The sequence below is a fragment of the Anser anser genome (assembly GCF_964211835.1).
Source record: "Anser anser genome assembly, chromosome: 4".
Lineage (NCBI taxonomy): Eukaryota > Metazoa > Chordata > Aves > Anseriformes > Anatidae > Anser > Anser anser.
Genome location: NC_139724.1, coordinates 54,638,451 through 54,650,809, shown reverse-complemented (window position 1 = coordinate 54,650,809; position 12,359 = coordinate 54,638,451). Strand labels below are relative to the sequence as shown.

Here is a 12,359-nt window from a genome sequence, read left to right as displayed (position 1 = left end):
CTTCTAGAGACCGGGCACACTCAGCCCTGCCCGGTTACACAAAGTCCAGTTCAACATCACGTAGGTATAAGGTGAAATTACGTGTAAAGGTATCTCCACTGGGGCAATGCTGAAATATTGCTTATTAGAAAGCAATCAATAAAGAGTCTAAACATTCTAATCCAGTGAATCCAAGCTGAATTCATTATCTAGTGCATTTTCCTGCTGATTGCCATCTTCTCTAATACTTGTACTTCATGCACAGCCACAGAACCCTGAGTGGTTTTTTAGCCTTTTGATGAACCACCTACCACCAGCTCACCAGCCCGTTATTTGGCTGCCCACTATTTCAGTTGTACAACCAAACTCTGAGAGTAAGAAAGGCCAGGGAATTTTACCCGCTGACTTCTGCATCGCGTTCCTCTTCACACTGGGTTAGAGCATAGAGTGGAAAAACAATAGACATGGATTTGGGGTTTCTCTCTTAAACAAACAAACCGGAGACATGTGCAGATGGGACTGGCTGATTTCACCTGCAAAGAACTTGGTGAAATTTCTCATTTCTCAATTACTGTCACCAGAAATGCAGCACGTTTCCCATCACCAGAGCAATATAAAGGAGGAACAAGGCAGAAATGATAACTGAGCCATTGAAAAAGCAAAGGAAGCAAATAACTAAACACAGGATAAAGCTACAGGACAGCGTAAGAAAACAAAAGCGTTCGTCGTTGAATAGGGAAGAAACATTACAAAAGGAGCTACAGAAATAGGCAGAAAATAAGGAGAAAATTTGCAGTGCTTTAAAATAAATGCATGCTACTCTGCCTGAAGTTAGTGGATGCATATTCCTCACAGGGACGAACCAAAATGAATCCAGAAGCCAAGGACCTGGCATAGGCATCCCGTGGAGGTGGCCATTTAGCCAAAAGCTTTCAGTTGCTGGGGTTATGGGACTGGCAGTAAGGAGCTTGGAGATTCCTACTTCCTTCACAAAGCAACTTCCGCAGTTCAAACAAAGCTAAAAATAGGTTCTGTAAAAAAGAATTTGTATACAAATTGATACTAATTAAAATATCCCAGCGACCTGTTCTCTATTACTGTAATTTAAATAGCTCAAGTAAATATTCCCTCTCAGAAGTTGGGTCTGAAACACCGCAACACTCCATTTGGCTATTTTTACAATGGTAATTTTTTAATCCCTTTCATTAACGATGCAAGGGAAGCTCTGTCCCATCATTTCTTCCACGCTTACAGCTCCATCCGACTGGTACTGAAGCAAATACTCCCACTGATGTTGGCAGACCAGGATCCAGTGGTCCTGGAAGGTCACAGATCCTCAGAGGACTACTAATGATCTTTCTCCACCAGGCCTACTCCTGGGCATTACATTGAGTTTTCAGGACAAAAGAAAACCAACTGGCTGACTGGGCACGAAAGCAGAACAGCAGGATGCAAATGTGGGCCCTGCCAGGAGCTGCGCCGCCACAGCGAAGTGTGGCTCCAATTACAGCTTCCTCCAGATAATTGTCCCGGTTCAGATCATCCAGTTAGCTCTCCTCGTGAAAAGGGCTGCAGTGATTTTGATGGCTGATACAATACCCAAAGAGAGCTCCTAGGCACAGCAACACTTTCAAAGCATAAACCAATTCCCCTCGGTCCCTGCCCTTAAAACTCCAGGGGGGAGGAGGAAAGCAGCTGATTTTGTACTCGAAAGCATCAGCGGGTCTCCCTGGACTTCCAGCTGTAGCCTAATGAGTTGGCAAGTGTATTTTGCACCACAACTTTTCTCAGGATAATTAACAAGATCCGAGATGAACTTTTCAATGCAGATTAAGCTCAGCCAGTTCCTTTCCCCACGGAAAGCAGTGCTTAGCCGCGCACACAGACGTACCGCACCGGCGCTGTTCTTGTTGGTTTCAACAGAGGCATCACGAGCAGTTGGAGCTCCAAACAGAACTGTTCACCCGGCACATCCTGCTCAGCGCACGCTGATGGGAAGCTTTCCTGCTGCCTCACAAATCATTTGGTATGTAAGTAAATTAGGAATTAATTTTCCAGTGTCATCCATCTGGTGCTTATTACAAATGCTAATTTACTATAAAACAGCTCCTTAAAAGTAGGAGCAGAACCAAAGAAACCAAGAAGCGCTGATCCAGGCACAAAAGGACGCTTCAGTGACATGTCCAAACCAGGGAAGGAGCTTCTGAGCAGGGACTGGCTCAGAACCGAGGAGAAAATGCCAAGGATCTTCCTCACCTTCTTCCCAGTGGTCTCCCAGGACCACAGCAGCATTGGCGCATCCCTTGTCCCCGCCACCCTGTGACTGTTGCAACACCACCAGCATCGCTCAGCCACCAGTGTTTTCACCCCGACGTGGCCACCTGGACGTGTCCCAAGGAGGTCAGCAGAAGACTTCTTCGTGGCAGCAACGAAGCAGAAGCCACACAAGAGAACTTGGAAGGGTTATGGGACAGACAAAGCCCTCTCACAGCCAAGCATCACGATTCTTCTCTTGCCGAGGTCTGTGTGAAGCTCACGCTGCTTCCAAGGGTGGCAGGAGCTGGTACAAAGCTGCCAGCAAATGCACTGCTTGTGGACACCACACGAGGCAAACGAGGTTAAGAGCATGCCGAGGTAAATCAGTTCAGGGCCAAATGGTTCATCAGGGAGCCACAGATGGCACAGATGCTTCTTTTAGTTTAATTAAAGCCAGGCAGTGTCAAGCACAAGCCTTAGAGGACAAGAGTCCACGCATTCAAACCCCACTGTTCCGGTACTGATCCCCACTTTCCTTTTCATGGCCAGTCCCCAGTATCTGAGGGGGGAAGAGATTTCAGACGTGAAGGCTACCAGCCTGCCGCCAGTGGTTTAGCTTCTTGGGGAATTCAGCATTAATAGGACCCACCAAGATTAAAAAAAGCTATTTACTTGTTCCCATGCAGGTGGCCTAACATTTCTTCTGGGCGAAACACTTGAAAAGGAGCTAATTATGCACATCCAGCCAGGGACCAAAAAAGCAGTCCAGCTATTTTAGAATTCATTTACTAATATTTGATGCAGAATGCTATTGCCAAACTCCAGCTGTCAGCATTTGGTCATCCTTTTGTTAAAATGATGACATTTTCCTGAAAGAAATCTCACCCCTTGCAACATGAAAGCTAATTAAGAGAAGATGTCAGCGGCACAGAACATTGTCCAAGAATAATACTCTCTTTTCTGCTAAGTAAATGCTTCAGCTTCACTTCAACATTTATATCTAAAGTAGAAACTGCGACAACGGTCTAGGACAACGGAATTATTTCTATTACACTGAATGCCTAATGGAAATTTAATCATTTTGCTTGACATACGTTAACGCAAAAGGCTGGGCTACCCTCTGTAAAATTACTAAGCTGCTGCATCTAACCAGTTTACAGAGCAAACCGGGAGCCCCCCCCCGTGGTCCTTAGTAAGGCAAGAACCCCCTTTGACTTTAATGGGATTTTACCCTTGAGCCGGAACTAGAAGAGCCAGCTCCAAGGCAAATTTGCTTACTTTCCTGCTTTTGGATAGCACCAGAGACTACCCACGGCTTCTGCTGACATTCCTCTTCCCATTCCCCAGTAACAATTTCCAGTCCCCTCAACTCAGCACCCCTGGAGCTGCACCAGCACCGTGCTGCTGCTGGAAGCCGTGTGCGCTGAGCCCAAGAGCCCTGCGGAGAGCAATCCTGCATCGGTGCTGGGAGGACACCCGTGCTGTGCCACGGCCACCGGGGCTAAAGGTTTGTGTGGCCGAGGGCCTGTAGGACTGATCCAAAACGAGCAGTGACACAGGCAAGAGGAGCTGGAGCTCCCTCCTCACGGAAGGGAGCGGGGCTTTTATGGGGCAGCAAGGACAACAGGAAACTGCCTTCGGTCACCCAGCCGGAGGGGTGCTTTGCACTTAACTTTCCTTATTCAGACACATTATTTCCTTTAAAAGATGAAGTGTTGACAAAGAATACGCTCCTATAACAAACTACGCAACCTATTCGCAAAGCATCTCTGCTCTCGTGTCAAGATTTCCAAGTTAAGATTACCAGTAACGAGTTCAAACGTACCAAAGCAACTTAGGAGCTCGAAGTGAACCTCAGGACTGCAGCTCATAAGCAAATTACCGCGGCGTAACAAAGCTACTGCACAGCTGCTGAGCTGGGACAACTGTCCCCAGGCACGCTCTTAACCCTTGGGACTTGTGAGCCGAGGGGACTTTTAGTCCACAAAAGAAAAAAGTTAAGGCAAGACACTTCACTCCGAACTGCCGGGGCACCCGGGCACATACTGCAGCTCCGATCACCTGCAGTAACTCACTGGTTTGAAGTGACTTTATCTGGATGCTCAAGAACTAAGAATTTAGACATTTCATCTCTTTGCAAAAATACATATTAAAACATTCTCTTACTCCTTTACAAAAGAAAGTACAGTTTGAAAACAAACAAAAATGATAGTTTTTCCACTGTATTGAGACAGAATGCCTTGTAGCCCTAAGCAATGAAGTTTTTTGAGACTTGTTTATTAAGAGGACAATTATTTAGATTATAAAATACCTTACTAAATCCTTAAAACTGTAAAAATAGGCTATTCCTTAATGTTACTCCAACCCCACACAAACATTAAAACTATACTGAAATTCTTTGGAATATTTTCCTTATTTTTTTTTCTCCAGGGATGACATATGTTTCTAATAACTTGCCACTGAGAAAAGATTTAGCAGGGTAGCAGCATGCTGAGAAAGATAGCAGGATTTTCAATTTTCAGATGAAAGCAGCTCTATTCCCTGGCAGCCCTACTCCTAACCCCTTTAGGCCAGATCAAATTTTATCTGAAGCCAGCGGATGCCTGCCTTTGCCTTCAGTAGAAGTTGAATCAGGTTTTCTACATACCTGCAGTAAACAACTTTGAGCTTATCAGTTAGGGTATTTTTAATCAGCACTTATACCAGAGGGAATCTGTTGCAATTAACAGGATTTCTGGGCTTGGTTATTTACATATGTTCAGCTAAAAGAAGACCCAGTTTTCACCACAGAATAACATCCACTCAGCAGACTCGCTGACTAGTTTAGATCATCAAAAGGAAAGTGTTATGCAAATCGTGCGAGTCTCCCCTGCACCTACGAGCAACAGATTTTTCAATCTATTCATTTGCATAAGGAAAATCCGTGGTACTGTTTCATGAGGTCAGGATTAGTTGCTTTGAAACATGTACCGCATCTTTGTCTCCAAAGTCCTCCTGCAGGAAAGAAGGTAGATTTCATCTTTAGACACTTTTCTTCTACATACGGACTTGAAACTGAAGCATCCAACAATCTCAGTGCCTCAGAAAAGTCTCTATTGCCATAAATCCAGGAATATTATACTGTAATATAATATACTGATATTATAATACAGGAATATTTCTGTATTTCGTGGAGCTCTCTGATAAAATCCTCATCCCCTGTATTTTCAAACAGGGGCACTGATGATAGGCGCCACCTAACCAGCCCCAGCCCTACACGAAAGCGGTGAGCCCCTAACGGTGCAGTAACCGCTTGCAGAGGCACTCTTGTTAAAGCAATGCTGCTCACACCAGGAAGCTTTGTTTCACACTTGATTTAGTCCGACTGTCTGAAGAGCTAACACCCGACTTTTCTTCACATCTGCATGTAATTTTATTTAGATGGTTTGTTTCCCAAAAATAATTTTTTTATATATGAAAATTGGCATATAATGTTTTATCAGATTCTCTAAAAATATTGCCTTGCTAAAAATAAAGCTTTTACGATTAACCAGCAAGACATACATGAACATGTACATATGACTACGTGAACAAAAGACAACCAAAACTCTGTTACTCCAGGTCTGCATTTGGCAAAGATTTGACAAATAAAGCATTGCAAATGCTTATATTGTATTAATGGCTGGAGCTGCATTTTTGTACAGCTTTTCTGTTCCTTTTGATAGAATCTTTTCTTCCCTAGCTCAGTGCTTTGGATCTGACATTTGTCTATCAGTTTTATAAAGTAAAATGAAATATATTTAGCCCCAGAAAGCCACGGGTCTTAATGCATGCAAAGCTGCTGAAGAATCAGAACTAATCTTAATGAGGAAAACTTTTATCAAGTGTAACTCTGTCTGTTCCCACCCAAATGGGACTAATTTGTTCTGTTATCTCTAAAAATACCAGCTAGACTCTTTGACTTAAGCCTCTGAAGCATATTTGCTCAATTAACAACCATGCAAATGTACAACCACTCAATCATGCCAGGGGCTGCTCCCTGCCCCCCTTCAGACCTTTCACGAAAAGCCCCATCGGTCACTGTCAGAGAGCTTCCTCCTGCCCCCACCAATACCACAGGAGAGGTACCACGATGGAAAGGGGAGGATAGGACCGTTGTCCTCCGTCGTACCGCTACTGAAGTCCAGCAGAAATAACGCTAACACAGACTGATCCTTCTCATACGCCTGGGTGCATTCCTACCTAATGAGGAGTTGAGGCTTTCTTCAAATCAGGGTTCCTTGGGAACCTGGGAAGCTCACTGTTGGTGAGTCAAGGCCTGCAAGCTGAAGGAGCTATTCTGGGAAAATCATATATATTTTTTTTCTTCCTTCTTTTCTTTCTTAACGTGATGAAGCGCTGCAAGATTTGGCTCTGTGGTATAACTTCACAAGATTTTCTCAGCTTCCACTGCACTGAGAGGGACTTGGGAGCACCTGGATCTCCCAAGTACTCAGCATCTTGCAGCACCAGGTGCCTCATTAGCAACTGGATAGCTCTTTATGTATTAATAAATTGAATCTAGGAAGTTAGAACAGAAAGCATGCTTAACATCAAGTGTGATAGTATATATGAGTATGCTCACGGGCTCTCTAATTTGCTTCCCAAGCAGAATATGGGCAGATGACATCAATTTTTCTATCTACAACTGCATCTGCCAAAATATTTCTACATCTGTTGTGAAAAGAAACCTGAATGTTCAAAGCACACAGCGTACGAAAGTGATACTTGGTATTGTCAGGGCACCATACACTTCCACTCATATGCACTTCTAAAGAATAGAAAGAAGATCTTGCTACTTCCATTGCGCTGGCTTGAATTTCTGCGTAGACTCTTGATATTAGGTCCCTTTCTGCTATAACGAACTTAGCAGAGACAAAATGTGGCCTTTAAGGGTATATGTCAAATACCTAAAATATCTAGGAGGGAAAATTCTGAAACACGAACACAGGGTTTGTTTTATTACACATCTGTTATGCAAATAATATTCACGCATCACTAATTCTGAAGTATAAATATATAAAAGCAGAAAATGAGAAGTTCATAATGAAACAAGAAGTCAGTTAGAAACTAACTTTCCCTAAAACCAAATATCAAGCTTTTGAAAGCAGACAGGACAGTTACAAAACAATTAAAACTACAAAGCATTTTTAAATTGTTTGTATGTAGACTACTTCTTTAACAACAGGTGTATTTTTCTCATTTTTCCTTTAGAACAAAGGAAGAACAAGACTGCAGGATGCAGCCCAGGTAAGCAGGCTGTGCAGTTTGCACTTAATGGACCAGACTTGTGGTTTTGGTAAGGTACTGCCAAACCACCACCAGAAGCACGGCGTACGAAACCCCACAGAACCATGCTCATAATATCTATTCCTATAGCCAGCTAGGCTAAAATATAATCTGACCAGGACAACAGAATGGCTCCCACTACAATCTCCGTTCAGAAGTGGACCCTCATGGCCCTGAGCGGGTCAGGGACTTCCCTGCTTGCCAGAGAGGCATGTGCCCCAGTGTCTTGTGCAATGACCAACAACATACACCCAGTAAGCCCTCCACCCTTCTTCAGCACCTTATACAAGATGATCTTAAACCACTTAAAACACAGAATTCCATGCTACTCTGGAGTTGGGCGAGAAAAGTACATCTCATTTTACAAAAAAAGTGGCAACAGAACCAAAAAGAGCTCGCACTCACCTACCTCAGCAGCAGGGGAAGGAAAGGTGCTCAGGACTGAGCCAGCGACCGTGCTGCTAACCGTTACAATCACTTTTCTCTACCAATTGCTTCTACCGTTTCGAGCCACGCTGTCAGTGACAGGGTCACTTTTTAAAAGCAAAAATCAATAATCAACAACAACAGCTTGATTTCTTTTATCTGGACAAGTCATACGAATATGAAGAATGAGATGGAATTATCAGGGACCTTACTCTCTGTTGCTGCATGCAGAAAGAAATCGGAAGATTTTTTTTCTTGTTTTGTTGTAATTTTTTTTCAGCTGATGCCTGCTTTTGAAAGTAACATAAATGAGTAAAGGTCAACAGCACTTGAAGAGCTAAACATGAAAGACTTCTTAGAAGCAACCTGCTAAAGCTCACTGCGGCCATGCACCTTCCCCACTGGGCACAACAATAACATTAACATAATATGCTATAAAAAAAATAAAATGTCCTTATGTTTAAACGCTGGAGATGAGTTTTCAAGACTTATCTACGCGTGTACACAAGGATGTTTACCAGCACGTAACAGACACACTCCCTGTAGCAATAAATCTATAACCCAAAGACGATCCTGGAGACGGAGCGGAGAAACAGGTGTCTGCCGGGACGAAAAGTTTCCGAGGTAGGTCACGCACGGGGCTCACCTCAGCGAGGAGCTCGGCTGGGGCCTCGAGCTGCCAGGGCTGGGTGTCTGGGGACCCAGAGCTGGTGGCGCCTACGGAGGGATGGCTACGGCTTGTACTGGGGTCTCCGCAGCCAGCAGCCCCCTGCCCGGCACACCTGGGGGCACACAGGTGAGGAATTCCCGTCTGGGATCCTATTTGTAAGGTGTCAGCGGTAGCGTGACGCCGTCCCTTTCCTGGAGGCTCTGTGCCCTACAAGACAAGTCCAATTCCCCCTCCAGCCTGCGCGCACAGCCCAGCTGTCAGCGTGTCACTTCTTCGCGGAGCGCAAACCAAAACCCTTCCGCGCGCCGAGACCCTCTACCAAAAGGCACTAAAACCCCAAAGAGGACCGGGGACGATCCCCGGCCACCCCCAAACCCAGAGGCGGCGCGGCCCCGGCCTCCCTGCGGGCACTGCCCCGGGCCGCCGGGGGAGCAGCGGGGCCGCGGCCCGGGCGGCTCGGCACAGCGGGGGGACGCGGGGGGCGGGCTCACCGTGCTCCGGCCGCCGTGTGAGGAGGAGGAGGAGGAGGAAGAGGAGGCTGACGAGGGCTGGGGCGGCCGGGCTCGGCCCCGCTGCTCCGGGCCGGCTCCCACGTCAGCCCGCACCACGAGACCCGGATCTGCCGGCTCCCGGCGGCGGCGGGGCCGGGGCCGGGGCGGTGCCGTGCCGCTCCCGCCCCTCGCTCCCGCCCCGCAGCGGGCCCGGCCGGGCCCAGCCGTCTCGGGAGGGAGGGGGGAGTTCCCGGGAACGGCCCTAAAACGAAGGAACCGCCCCAAAATGAAGCCCCCGGGGGGGTGCGGGCAGGGGGACGAGCCCCGCCGGTGTGTGGGATACGGCCGGTCCCCTGGCTGCTCCCCGCGCCTCGAGCTGAGGCGTGAGGGGCTGGGTGGTGCGGTTCGTCGGCCAGCGCTCCGCCAGGAGCTCCTGGCCCCGAATCCCCTCAGCAATAAAAGCCTCCCTTGAAACAACGCGTTTAGAAGGCGTGGAATGAAGTTAGGATGGAAAACTTCAGGTGGTGGCTTCTCAGGTCAGCCAGGTGCCATGCAGGAGGATGGGGCCAAGTCCTGTCCTGGGCACAGTGACACCATGCCATGAGGCACCGGGGATTACGCAGGAAAGAAAATCTGGTCCTCCAGTTTTTTCAAGGCTGGATTACATCCTTCAAGCCAGAAAACATGGATGCTGCTGAATTGCAGCGAGAAAGGCAGGCGGGATGGGAGTTGCGGGCTCCCACAAGTCAATACCTCATAGCACGAGTGCCTCCTACGGTCTGATACGGCCCACACGGGGACAACCCTGGCTGTTCTCATCCCTCTTTTCCGCCATCACTGGGGTTTCAGACCTTCTTTCATGGCTATAGGGTTGCCATTTGTTTTCATCTGAGCGTTTTTTTCAACGCTTTGCGTGTCAAGCCTTCATTACTCTGCCAAGTCTCAGGCGCATTGCCAGTTGGCAGTCTTGCCCCTCCAGTAGCTTTTGGTGTGCAAAGCCATGTTGTCCCTACAACGTGGTTAGCCTAACTGCCCACTCCCATTGCAGGGCTGGCCCTGGGCATAACGGCCCACTTCCTGGGAGGCAGCTAGCCATGTCCCACAGTCCTGACTTGTCGTGGATCTTTCCTCTCCCTACCCATGTGTCAGCCCTTTCTCTCATCTCAGTGCCAGACTAAACAGTGGCAATACTGAAAAGTGAACAGAAGCACAGACACAATGCCAGGCCATCACACAGAAAATCTCAAGTGCAGAGAGCCTGTGTTGTCTTCTCTTCCTCGTTCCAGGGAACTGAACCTCTGGTAAGGCACCAAGGATGCTAAAATAGATCTCTAATTTGGGAATACAAAATGACATCCCTACAATATTTCCTGGAAGAACAGGTTTCTTGACAGCCAGTCCCAGGAAATTAGAGTGCAACAGAAACCATGAACACCAGCTGCATCGAGGTACACTTGGCTGGGCTTTCTCTGGCTTGAAGTATATTTTGGTTGTCCTGGCCCAACACAGGACAGTGTTAAGTTATCTGTGTTAATGGTTTCCTGCACAGTGTCAGAGGGTGGTCATAAGCAGAATGATCAACTGTAGCTGCATCTTTGCTCGCACCTCTCCCTCAGCTGTCATCCTAAGCCTTTACCAGGGAACGAGCCATCCCAGAAGCAAGCAGAGATGGTTTCCCAACACCATTAAGCAGCCTTGCCTATCTGTCTACCCCTCCATACCAAGTACCTAGGGCTAGTCACTGTTCTAGAAAATGGAGGTAAGATCCTGAAATCCACAAACCAGAAACAACTTACCATACTAGTCCTGGCTCAAATAAGAGAGGAGAGCAATGGCAACTCATCAGTAGTGGAGAGGAAGGTTCCTCCAGTCAAGCTAAGGCATGAACACTGAACACTTCTATTTTCTTGCCTGTGGGTAAAGCCAAGCAGTCTGTTGTTGCTAAACGGCTGACAAGCACACTTGGGGAAACTGCTGGAATTGGGAAGAGAGTCTCATAGTGACTGATTCTTGGCAAACAATTTGTACAATCCTAAAATTGGAAGGGATAGACTAAATGAGCTAGACAGGCTCAGATGCCTCGTCTGAAAAAACATGAACTTGCAAAGGGTCTGCAAAGGAGAGGCAGGAGCTGATGGGGATGAAGACTGAGCAATCTACAAGAAAGCAGCATGGAACGATGGCACTTACAGCTACAGCTGTGATGACTTTCTCTCTTACTTTGACTCAAATGCAGCCTCCTCGAAACTCATTGTATCACATCTTTCTCACTCATTTCTCACATCACCCCATCCAGGAACTCACATCACAGTGTAATCTCTTGAAGTTGTCCCTAGATAAGATATGCATGCAGCAGTGTCTGGCCAGTTGGGCAGCATGCTGGGTGACATGCCAGCACGCAACAAACAGCTCCTCTCTCCTTAATCTTGTTTCTTCCCCTCATGTTGTCACTGCAAAGTTCTACATATCTGTGAACAATTTTACTTTACTGGGCTCAGGAAAAAGCTGACCTTTTCAGTATTGCATTCTGCATTATTTGCACTGCCTCTTTGACAGCAAAATCTCATTATTTTTCTCTGTTCAACATGTATGTTTCCTTTGGCATGCTTGGAGAGCTAGAAACCTGATGACCCCAATGAAGCATGGATTGTTGAAAGAGTGATCCTTGTGGAAAGAAACTTCAGAATATGAACTGCCAGGGGAGAGGGACAGGCGATAGGAGCTACAGATAGTAGAGGGCAGGAGCAAGGAAAACTTCAGCTTATTGCTTTCAAATCAGCAAGTACATATATAGGCAGAAAGCAGTTAGGTATTTTGCATAAAGCACTCTGCCAGAGCATCCCTCAGAATTTGGCCCTCCTGGTTCCCACGGGCAAATGAACAAGCCATAGCAGGCACTGATTCTATCTCAGCTTCCCACTCCCAAGCTTCAGCCATCTGCTCCCCTTACACTCACAAATTTAGTGCACGACACAGCAATAAAACGAGATCCTGATATGGAGGCTGTGTTCAGACTCACTCCATGAATTCTCCCTTCTGGCAGGCAAACTAGGATGAAAACAGTGATGACTTGGGCTACTGGTAATGACTTTACGAACAAAGGCATGAGATGCATGCAAGATCAGCTAGCAACAAGGACAGAATAGTAAATCCATTGATTTTGGCACACTAGAAAGGATTGTACTGCCCACTGCCAAGCTAGAATATGAAAACTCTGCTTGAAGGGCAGA

General features: G+C 46.8%; 1 protein-coding gene across 3 annotated transcripts in view; it reads right to left on the bottom strand.

Annotated features, from left to right (window-relative positions):
- SMIM14 (small integral membrane protein 14) overlaps window positions 1–12,359 on the bottom strand; it is a gene marked incomplete at its 5' end in the record, with an annotated part of 53,123 nt that overhangs the window by 29,402 nt on the left and 11,362 nt on the right. Inside the window, 2 exons of one of the 3 annotated variants that reach the window (XM_083836252.1) lie at window positions 8,615–8,845; window positions 9,130–9,300. The exons of 1 other annotated variant lie outside the window; for it this stretch is intronic. Of the gene's footprint in view, window positions 1–8,614; window positions 8,846–9,129; window positions 9,301–12,359 lie in introns of those variants that run through there. One more of the 3 variants, XM_083836253.1, reaches the window with a different exon arrangement.